The sequence below is a fragment of the Halyomorpha halys genome, unplaced genomic scaffold (assembly GCF_000696795.3).
Source record: "Halyomorpha halys isolate HHAL.00 unplaced genomic scaffold, Hhal_1.1 Scaffold70.1, whole genome shotgun sequence".
Classification (NCBI taxonomy): Eukaryota; Metazoa; Arthropoda; class Insecta; order Hemiptera; family Pentatomidae; genus Halyomorpha; species Halyomorpha halys.
This window is the reverse complement of record NW_027108636.1, coordinates 73342-84678: the sequence shown is the minus strand read 5'-3', so window position 1 is coordinate 84678 and position 11337 is coordinate 73342. Positions and strand designations below refer to the sequence as shown.

The 11337-nt window shown below is 30.8% G+C and overlaps 1 long non-coding RNA gene across 1 annotated transcript in view; it reads left to right on the top strand.

Annotated features, from left to right (window-relative positions):
- The window catches only part of LOC136795651 (uncharacterized), a 143869-nt gene extending 133106 nt beyond the window's left edge, over positions 1-10763 (top strand). The window contains exon 4 of the long non-coding RNA XR_010843285.1: positions 10629-10763. This is a non-coding gene — a long non-coding RNA (uncharacterized lncRNA). The remainder of the gene's footprint in view (positions 1-10628) is intronic.
- Positions 10764-11337: the final 574 nt, after the last annotated feature.

Genomic DNA, 11337 nt, shown 5'->3' with positions numbered 1-11337 from the left:
ACACGCCTGTAACACTCCAATTTAACTTAGATCAGATTTACTAAATGTATTATAATGTACAGTTGTAAATAGCAATAAATAAATACTTAAAAAAAGAAAAAAAAACATTATGAAAATTCAACATTTTTTATTTCTCTTAACTATGCTTGACAAATTAATCAATTTTGACTAGTAATTATTCATAGTTTTTATTAAAGTAATAACAAATTGTGGTGAAAGAACTGACTTTTGTTTCACTAGGCTCTTGTTCTAACTCCATTGTTACCTGAAGGTCCAATATATGAATGGAGACAGATAAATGGGATACATAAATACAACTTCCTGTTGCTATATTTGAACTATAGGGCCTTTTCCCATTCCTCCACCGGAACCATAACATCCTCTCAGTTATGAACCAACTAAAATTAAACTACTTGGAAGTATTCTTCGTTTGGCTTCCGTCCATATTCCAGCTCTCTGTCATAGCAAGTCGGTTTTTATTTTTACGATGGGTTGTTCTTTGTATTGAAAGTGTATACTGATCGAACTTGTTGATATGATTGTAGAGTTTTGTCTTTGTCTCTCTTCCCACTCCTGGCACTCAAGCCTACGAGGACAGTGTTACTGACAGTGATAGTAACAGCCATGGCAGCTATAACCACAGTACAAACTATGGCATTTGTTTTCGTTACATAAGTGTCACGAAACCCCTTATTTCTATATTTTTAATCATATTTAAACTATTTTTTTTTAAATTTCAAATATTATATTTAAATTACTCATTGGTTATATTATTAATTTTTTAGTTAAGCCCCTTATTTTTAAAAATTTAAATCGTATATTTAAACCACTTATTGGTTGTATCTTTACCTTTATATTTAAGCCCCTTATTTTAAAAATTTTTAAATCCTATACTTATACCCCTTTTTGTGTATAATTTAAATCTTATATTTGAACCTATATTTTTTAAAATTTTAAATTTTATATTTATACCTCTTACCCTTGTCGAACAGATCCGCTACCTTGAATTAGATTTGTAGAAGTGATTAACCTGGAATCCTCAGACCAGACTGAAAAGACAGGAGACTGCACGTCGATTTCGACTATTACTTAGCACTTACTAGACAAACGGACTAAACTTCCAACACATTACAAAAGACTGATCTACATGACTGCAATAAGGCCAATTTGGACATATGGAGTTGAGCTTTGGACCTCCACTAGACCTTCGAATTCCTCTCGTATACAATCCTTAATCGTTCGTAAAATCCTCAATGCTCCTTACTTTGTCACAAATAAAATCATACATAAAGACCTTAATGTTCCCTATGTAACCGATGGCCACTAGACCAGCTAATGTAAAATGTCATTAGAGTGCTACCAGTGGGTAGTTTCTCTACACCTGTAACACACCAATTTAACTTAGATCAGATTTACTAAATGTATTGTAATGTACAGTTGTAAATAGCAATAAATAAATATTAAAAAAAAAAATTATACCTGTTATTTTTGATATTTTAAATTTTAATTTAAATCACTTCTTCTTTTAAAATTTCTAATCTTATATTTATACCTGTTATTTTATTTTTTTTTAATATTATGTTTATTCACTCATGTTGAATATTTTAAACTATATATTTTCATTTTTTCATATTATGTTGAAACCCTTATTTTAAAATTTTAACTCTTAAATTTAAGCCATTTTTTAAATAATATTTTAAATCTTATATTTGTACTCTTAGTTGTTTTTTAGTACTTTTAGTATTATATTTAATTTTCAATCCTTGAAAAATATTATATTTAAACCACTTACTTGTTATATTTTTAACTTTATTTTTAAGCCCCTTATTTTTAAAAATTTAAAATCCTGTAATTATACCCCTTTTTGTATATAATTTAAACCTTATATTTGAACCTATATTTTTTAAAATTTCAAATCAAGTATTATACCAGGGCATTCAAAAAGTCCTGTCGTTTTTCGTTTGTTCGTTGTTTATTTTGATTCTAGAGTGTTTGCTAATTAATTCCGTTCAATACAACTTTTATCCATGTAAACACAAATGTTTATACTTTATGAATAGGAGGCTAAGGAGGATTAATTTAATGCAGTCACCATCCAACTGTCTAGTTAAAATGATTCCAGTTGAAACTCAAATTCGGTCGATTTTGCTCTATGAGTTTAAACTTGGCTCAAAAGCTGCCGAAACTGCTAGAAAAATATGCTCCGTGTTTGGGGAAGATGTGCTGTCTGAGCGGAAGGCACAATTTTGGTTTTCAAAATTTCGTGGAGGCGACGAGACACTAGAAGACGAGGCACGCTCAGGTCGACCAACTGTAGTTGATAAGGAGGACGTTCGAAGAGTAGTAGATTGGATCCGCGTCAAAGTTGTTCAGAGATAGCCTCTCAACTTAATATCTCAGCCACCACTGCCTGGAATTACCTTAAAGAACTGGGAAAAGTGAAAAAACTGGATAAATGGATTCCTCATAAGCTTTCAGATGCCAATATGCTTGTTCGCTTGACAACTGCATCTTCGTTAACTTCCCGCTTGAAAGTCGAACCCTTTTTGAATCGAATCATCACCTGTGATGAGAAATGGGTGTTGTACAACAACTTCAGACGATCATATCAGTGGTTGTCGGCAGATGAGAAACCTAAACAATTTCCAAAACCAGATCTCCATCCAAAGAAAGTTTTGCTCATTGTTTTCTGGACAGCCAAAGGTATAGTGCATTTTGAGATTCTGAATCAAGGGCAAACCATCACTGCAGAAGTATACTGCAATATACTGGACCATTGCCAATCCAAGCTTAAGACTTTTGATCCCTGCTTAGTCAACAGAAGAAGACCTTTGCTTCTTCAAGACAACGCTCGACCACACACCGCCAAATTGACCAGGGAAAAATTGACAGAAATAGGCTGGGAAGTTTTGCCTCACCCACCATATTCCCCTGACCTGTCACCCACTGATTATCACCTATTCAGAGATCTCGACAACAATCTGAGACAAAAATGTTTTCAAGACCGTGACAACCTAATTCACGAACTGACCACTTATTTTTGCAGTAAAAATCAACAGTTTTTTAAGGAAGGAATTTGGGCTTTACCATCTCGTTGGGAGAAGGTTACCGACTGTAACGGTGGATATTTTGATGAATAAAGGTGATTATTTGAAAATATTTATTTATTTATAATTTCCCCCCAAAAAACGACAGGACTTTTTGAATGACCTGGTACTTTCAAAAATATATTCAAATTAAACTCTTCTTTTTTTTGAAATTTCAAATATATTTAAACCACTTATTTGTTAAATTTTATTAAAAAAGACAGGATCGCATAAAAAATAAATTGATGAGTTAGTATTTAATGTTAATCTAAATTTTAATTTACATATATTCACATTTTTATTTATTTATTAATGTCTACTTTCTTTAATATTATTATGATAATTTATAATATATAATATAATATTCTGTTTTACTGCTGGCATTGGTGCCACCTCGCCCCCATAGAGACAGCAGCTGTGGTAATAACTTCCGACAGTCCTCCCCAGTTTGTTTTCCTTCCGTGCCTTCGGCAGGCTTTTCATTAAATCCCTTTAATTGGTTTGTCTCGTTTTCCGGGCCCTGCGTTGTTTTTTTCGGATTTTTCAGCTTGGCAATTTCGGAACGCTGTAAAACAGTTTAATTAGATTTTGATAACTGTCTTTTTTATTTTTTTTTCTGAATTAACAGATTACCTTTAACAATCCCTCAAACTTGTTAAGGATTCTGTGGTTAATTTGAGTAAGTTTATATTAGAATTGGGATTATCTGATCCAATGATGAGCACCACTTGTTGAATTAGGATATAGACTTTAAAAATTCGATCAAAAATAGACCAACAAGAGAACTTGCTGGATACATGCGGCAGACAATGCTAAAAATAACCCTTTATAAATAAAGTATAAAGTGTTCCTAAATAATCTGGTTTTTGGCCTCCCCCCACTTGGTCTCTAGTCTATTATATTGGTATTCATTGTTGTGTATAGACGTCCTGATGGATTGCTTCGAGCCACCTTCAAGTCCCGCCCACCTTAACCTCCTTGCCTTCATATCATGATACTGACTGACCAGTCTCTGCAAGCAGTTCTCCTTTTGTTATGGCTCTGATCTTAGATTGCTCCAGTAATTGTACGTATGACTTTCCATTCAAAATCCCTCGATTCTGCTTTCTATGATACACAGCCGTATATCAGATCATTAGATATTGATCTAACCGGTTTCTCAGCCGTATATCAGTGCTGGCTTTATCACGGCATTGTACTTCAGATCTTTAGAGATTTTTCGTGCTTGTTATAAACTGGTCTATTTCAGTCCGTTGATCATTTATTGATGTTATTGTGGATCCGAGGTATTTGAAATTGTTTCCCTTACTATATATTCCATATATACAATATTTAAGTGAAATTAAAAAGTTTTCATATTTTTAATTATGAGAGATAGTTGACCGTGGATGACGTACCAGGAAAAGATTGTTGGGAGTGCGGTCAAAGTGAAACACAAATAAGTTGGTGTAACCTATTTTATTGTGTCAACGCTAGATTTTCTAGCCTTCTTCAGCGCTAAGAACAGAACAAGATAACAACCACAGTAAGTATAGAAAATAAAAAAGAAAGTATAAACAGAATAACATAAAATGAATAATTTTACAAAATAGAATTAATAAAATGAAGTGATGAGAGAAGTGGGAAATAAACTGTATACATAGGTAATTGAAAAAGTGGGTAAAATAACATAATTAAGGAAATGAAATAAAAATGAAGTTATATAATGCAAAGAAGTATGAACATATTAGTTATTAATAATTTAAAAATTGAAATATAGAAAGAAAAAGAAAATTGAGATGAGAAAATATATGTAACAATAATAATTGATAAAGAGGCAAAATATAAGTAAAGTATACATAAGAAATGAATATAAAAAAAAATTTTGAAAACACCAATAATAATATAGTGAACATAACTTATATCGTGGGTAAGGAAAATGGAGAAAAGAAGGGGTGGTAAAATAAAGGAAGGGGAAAGTAAGAATAAAACGAACCTGTAAATAAAACTAAAAAAAAAGTAATAAAACGAAAAATCTGAAGTACATAAGTTTTCATATTTTGTTTATAATATATAATTATTTTAAAAAGTTAAAAAAAAATAAAAATAATTTAAAAAATCGACAAATTTCTTTGCATTTTTTTTACTGTCCGTTTGTATGCTGTTAAGTTTATGAATGTATATATTAAATAGTTGTTAATTATAATTAAGTTAAATTCTGAACGCTAACCTATCCTCACAGAAAACGGTATGGGATGGAGGCGATAACTAATTTCCTCGGACCATCCGGGACCCACACTATTGTAGGGTGCCTATTGTCCCCGGGTCGGATTAAGGGAACAAAGGCTAGGCCCCACTGTCGATATCTAGTATATTAAATAGTTCTTATCAAGGGGGCTATATAATAATAAGTTCTACTATTACTAAAAATTCTATCAAGTTTCAGTAATAATATAACAAGTATATATAATTTTTTTTTTAATATAACCCATTCCTACTTTTTAAGATATAGAGCTCCGAATGAAAAATTAATGTTTTTTTAAGGTTTTAAACAGCCGTCATGTTTTATTCCCCCTACCTATACTTGGCAGACTCATTACTTAGCCGTGAGTCAACACTGTAGGTTCGGGAGCCCTCTGGGGTCCACCGAGCCTCATACAGTGAAAACCCTTTAATAACCTCCTCCCCCCCCAAAAAAAATGATGAAAACCCTTAAAATCTGGCGATCGAGCTTGATTCTGACCAAGTCGCCACCTTGTACAACAGTTTGTCCAGTAACAGCACTTGATTATAGTACAAGAGCCGGAAAGAAAAAAAGGCAGTTATCTCGCCCCAATTTTTGATTACTTTAATGAAAAATATGTATAATTATTAGTCAAAATTGATGAGTCTGCCAAGTATAGGTATAGGAATAAAAAATGGCCTGTGTTTTAAAACGTTAACATTTTTTTTTTCATTCGGAGTTCTATATCTTTAAACACTAGAAAACCAAAGTGAACATCATTTAAAGTTGAGTAGATTTGCTAAAATGTGAGTCATAATGGAGCTATTTCACGTTCAATGGTTCCTGAGATATAGCTTTTTAAAAAGTAACATTTCATTAAAAAAAAAAAAAAATGGACTGAAAAATTGGAATTTATTTTGATAAATCTACATCTCAAAGTCCATTCGACTTACAGATATCTATTAGCACTCAAATTTAAGCTAGTTTATTGTACTTTAAAGTAGTTTATGATGTTTATCTTAGTAGAAGAAGTAGTTGATACGATTTTTGAAAATATATATCTATGGAACCATAAGACCTACATATGTCTGCCAGTACTCAAAATAAAGGTGATTTAACTTACTATAAAGTAGTTTATCACATGTATTTTCTTAAGGGTAGTAGTTTTTATGATATTCGCATACGAATATAAATTGTGCACATCAAATTTTGTCCGAACAACTATAAATCAATTTATTTTAGCAAATATCATGTGAACTACAACTCCTACGAAGATAAACTTCTTAAACAACATTTATAGACCATTAAACTAGCTTTAATTTGAGTGATTTTTGAGATATATTTCTAAAAATAAATTCACAACTTTGATTTTTCAGGGCATTTTTTTATGAAATGTTGGTTTTTTAAAATCTATATCTCGGGAACTATTTAACGTAAGTAATTCTATTAGGGCTCATATTTTAGCAAATTTACTCTTCTTTAAATGACATTCTCTTAGGTTTTCTTCTGTTGTTCTTACTTTTTAAGATATAGAGTTCTGAATGAAAAATTAATTTTTTTTATCGCTTTGAAACAGCCGCCATTTTTTATTTCCCCTATACCTATACTTGGCAGATTCATCAATTTTGACTATTAATTATAGATAGTTTTCATTAAAGTAATCAAAAATTTGGGTGAGATAACTGCCTTTTTTCTTCTCTAAGGCTCTTGTACTATAACCTGATACATTATGTAACAGGTGAGAACTGTTATTGATCTACTTACTGATGACCAATAGGGGCTGTGTACTGTACCGCAATCCGTCATGTAGTACCTGAGCAAACATTGTCCGATTCTCCAGGCTTTGGAAACCGACTTAATTACCTTCCAGTACAATTTCGAACTTAGTATCCATAGCATAGTTTAGTACAAACACAAATGTTTGATTCTAAAATACTGACCTTAGTACATAAGTTAATACTAATAGTACAAGAGCACGGTGGAAAAAAGTTTGATTACTTTAATGAAAAATATGTATAGTTACTAATTAAAATTAATGAGTCTGCCAAGTGTAGGTAGGGGGAATAAAAAATGGCGGATGTGTCAAAACGTTAAAAAAAAAATTATTTTTCATTCGGAGCTCTATATCTTAAAAAGTAGGAATAACACAAGAAAACTTAAGAGAACGTCATTTAAAGAAGAGTGAATTTGCTAAAATATGAGCCCATGATAGAGTTATTTACGTTAAATAGTTTTCGAGATATAGCTTTTTAAAAAGCAACATTTTATAAAAATGTATGGGGCGTACTGAAAGATCGGTAGATTTTGTAGTGAATTTATTTGGAAAAATTTATGTCTATTAGTTTTTCTAGTGTTGTATCAATAAATCAATTTATTTTAGCAAATTTCATGTAAACTATTACTCCAACGAAGATAAACATGATAAACTACTTTATAGCTCATTAAACTAGCTTTAATTTGAGTGCTAATAGACATCTGTACGTCAAAAAGTTTTTGAGACATAAATTTTTCAAAATAAATTCACTAACTACTGATCTTTCAGTACGTCCCATACATTTTTATAAAATGTTGCTTTTTAAAAAGCTATATCTCGAAAACTATTTAACGTAAATAACTCTATCATGATCTCATATTATAGCAAATTTACTCTTCTTTAAATGACGTTTGTCTAGTAAATGTTGTAATAGTCAGAATCGACGAGCAGTGGACAAAATTTAATGTGCGAAATTTATATACACAAGCAGATATCATAAAAAATATTACCTCTACGAAGATAAATGGTATAAACTACTTTATAACACATAAATCTTTTTTCTATTTGATTATTGGCAGATGTCTGCATGTCAAATGGTTCCTGAGATAGTTTACATGAAATTTGCTAAAATAAATTGATTTATTGATACAACACTAGAAAGCCTAATAGGATATCATTTAAAGTGAAGTAAATTTGATAAAATATAAACACTGATAGAGCTATTTACATTTAATGATTCCCGACAGTTTTTTTAAAAAGCAACATTTCATAATAAATTACTGAAAAATCATTAATTAGTGAATTTATTATGGGGAATCTTTACTTCAGGAACCATAAGCTGTAAAGATCTATTAGTATTCTAATTAAAGCTATTTTAATATGCTATAAAGTAGTTTATAATGTTTGTCTACATAGGAGTTGTAGTTTTTATGATATTTTTCAAAATATTATATTTGGATTGAATTTATTTAAAAAATGTTGATTTCTAATTGTTTCAATAAAACATTTCATTTATGATAAACTATATCTCAGGAACCATTAGATATGCAGATATCTGCCAGTAATCAAATAGAAAAAAGATTTATGTGTTATAAAGTAGTTTATATCGTTTATCTTCGTAGGGGTAATAGTTTTTATGATATTTCCTTGTGTATATGAATTTCGCATATTAAATTCTGTCCACTGCTCGTCGATTCCGACTATTACAACATTTACTAGACAAACGGTCTAAATTTCCAATCCATTACAAAAGACTTATCTACATGACTGTTATAAGGCCTATCTGGACATACGGAGTTGAGCTTTGGGGCTCTACTAAACCATCGAATTCCTCCCGAATCCAATCCAGTCTAAAATCCTTAATGCTCCTTACTTTGTCACAAATCAAGTCATCCATCAGGACCTCAATGTTCCATATGTTGCCGATTTCGCTAAAACCAGATACCATACCTTCCATGATAAACTTCCCAACCACCCAAATCCACTTGTGTCTAACTCGGCTTTTCCTTCATTACCTAATAATAATCCTAGGCATCTGAAAAGAAGATGGCATCGGGATCTTCTCCTCTAGAAATGTTATTGGAGTTCTATCAATAGGTAGATTCTGCACATGTTTGTATCATGTCAGTATGTCACCTACAGCAAATTTACTTGTTGTATATATTTTTATACAGTTGTAAATAACAATAAATAAATTATTAACAATTAGAAAGCAATTTATTTTAGCCAGTATCATAACAACTAATACTCTTACGAAGATAAACGTCAAAAACTACTTTATAGTAACAAAATTAGCTTTAATTTGAGTGCAAATATACATATGCACATCTTATGGTTTCTTAGATATAGGTTTCGCATAATAAATTCTCTATTTTTCAGTATATATTTCTTGAAATGTTCCTTTTAAAACTACTGTATTTCGGGAACAATTGACAAATGAATGAAAAGTGACCAAACTAATTCAATTTTATATCAATTCCTTACTTTTTAGAACAGTAAATATATGTTGTATTTGAAGAAGATAGGTGACCATATGAAGTAGATTATAGGAAGATAGTCCGTGTGGCGGTCAATGAAAGTATCGAAATAGTATTTAGAAAAACTTTTGAAATTTCTGTTTAACCTATCGTCTTGAACAGCCCTGATGAAGCCTTGCTAATTGGGGCGAAACGTCGGACAATAAACACTTCTTCATATTTAAAAAAAAACTATTTATTGTTAACCAACGTTGGTTTTTACTATTTTGTTACCTTTATTTACCACCATCTTCCAACAATAAATATATTTTGTGATTCTTAATGATCACATTGAAATGAATCTGAACAGAACAGAGAAATAAGCACGAATTTCTTGAGAGCGGTCTAATGGATTTTTATTATTGATATACCAAATTATTGTAAATAACATTTATTATTATTTAATTATTTTTTCGAATTCCTCTCGTATCCAATCTTTACAATCCAAAATCCTTCGTAAAATCCTCAATGCTCCTTATTTTGTTACTAATAAAACCATCCATAAAGACCTAAATGTTCCTTATGTAACCGATCTAGCCCGAACCCGATATTATTCCTTCCATAATAAACTCCCTAACCACCCAAACCCACTCATTTCTAACCTTGCTTCCTCTTCCATTCCTGGCAATCCTCCGAGGGGCCTGAAAAGAAGAAGGCCTCGTGACCTTATATTATAAACTGTTTTTAGAGTTCTACTACTGTGTAGTTTCTCTACATCCTGTATCATATCATTATGTCATTATGATTGTATTTTTTTATACAGTTGTAAATATCAATAAATAAATAAAATAAAACAAAAAAATTAATTATTTTTATTATAAATGTTAAAAATAATTAGTATTATATTCAGTGCTCATCCAATTAGCACTTCCATAACAAAATGAATACATGTTTTTATTCTTTTATTTTTCCTTTATAACACCAGAAATATCTACGATTATGTTTGTGAGAAAAAAACAATTGTCTATTGTTATATATTTTAATTGCATTCAAAGTTCTCATAACCTCTATTTGTTGATGTTATCATTTTAATTTGTTTCTTATTTATTTTATTTTTTTTATTGTTCTAGATTCCCACTGGACTGATATCATTTCCTTCGAAGGAACTTTTTACTTGGTTAAGCTCTTTGTAGAAACATTATTAAAGGTAAGTGAAGTAGATTTCATAAACTTAATTGTATTGTGATGCTGTTTTATGTGTTGAAAAATATATTGATATCACTATTGATAATAATAGTAATATAAGTTTTATTTTTATTTTTCAAAAATATATAATTTATTTCTTTTCTTAAGCCCCATGGATGAGTAGGGTTTGATATTGGGTCAGGAGACAGTGGGAGTTGATGAAATCAATCTCTTTTACTTTATTTGATGCATTTTAAGAAGGGACTAAAGGAAGGAAATATGATAGATATAGATTGGAAGGACCGTTCGTACCTGCGTGAGTTCAGCGACTCTCTCCTGACTAGCGGTGCCGGTTCGAATCAGGCCTAGGGGTTCCACATTTATTTCTGAGGTAATCCTGCGAAATGAAAACATGACCCCCATCATGGTCAGAATAGGTTGGTTACCTCTAGATAAAGCACTCAGAACCTTTTCGCTTTGAACAGCCCTGATGAAGCCCTGCAAATTGGGGCGAAACGTCGAACATTAAAATAGTTATAAACTTCTTTTTTTGACCGCAACCCTGACTATCTTCTTAAATTTTAATTTTTACGGTCAACTATAGATACATATATAAAAAATTATTTGTTTAATTATTAATTATTTAACTAGGTA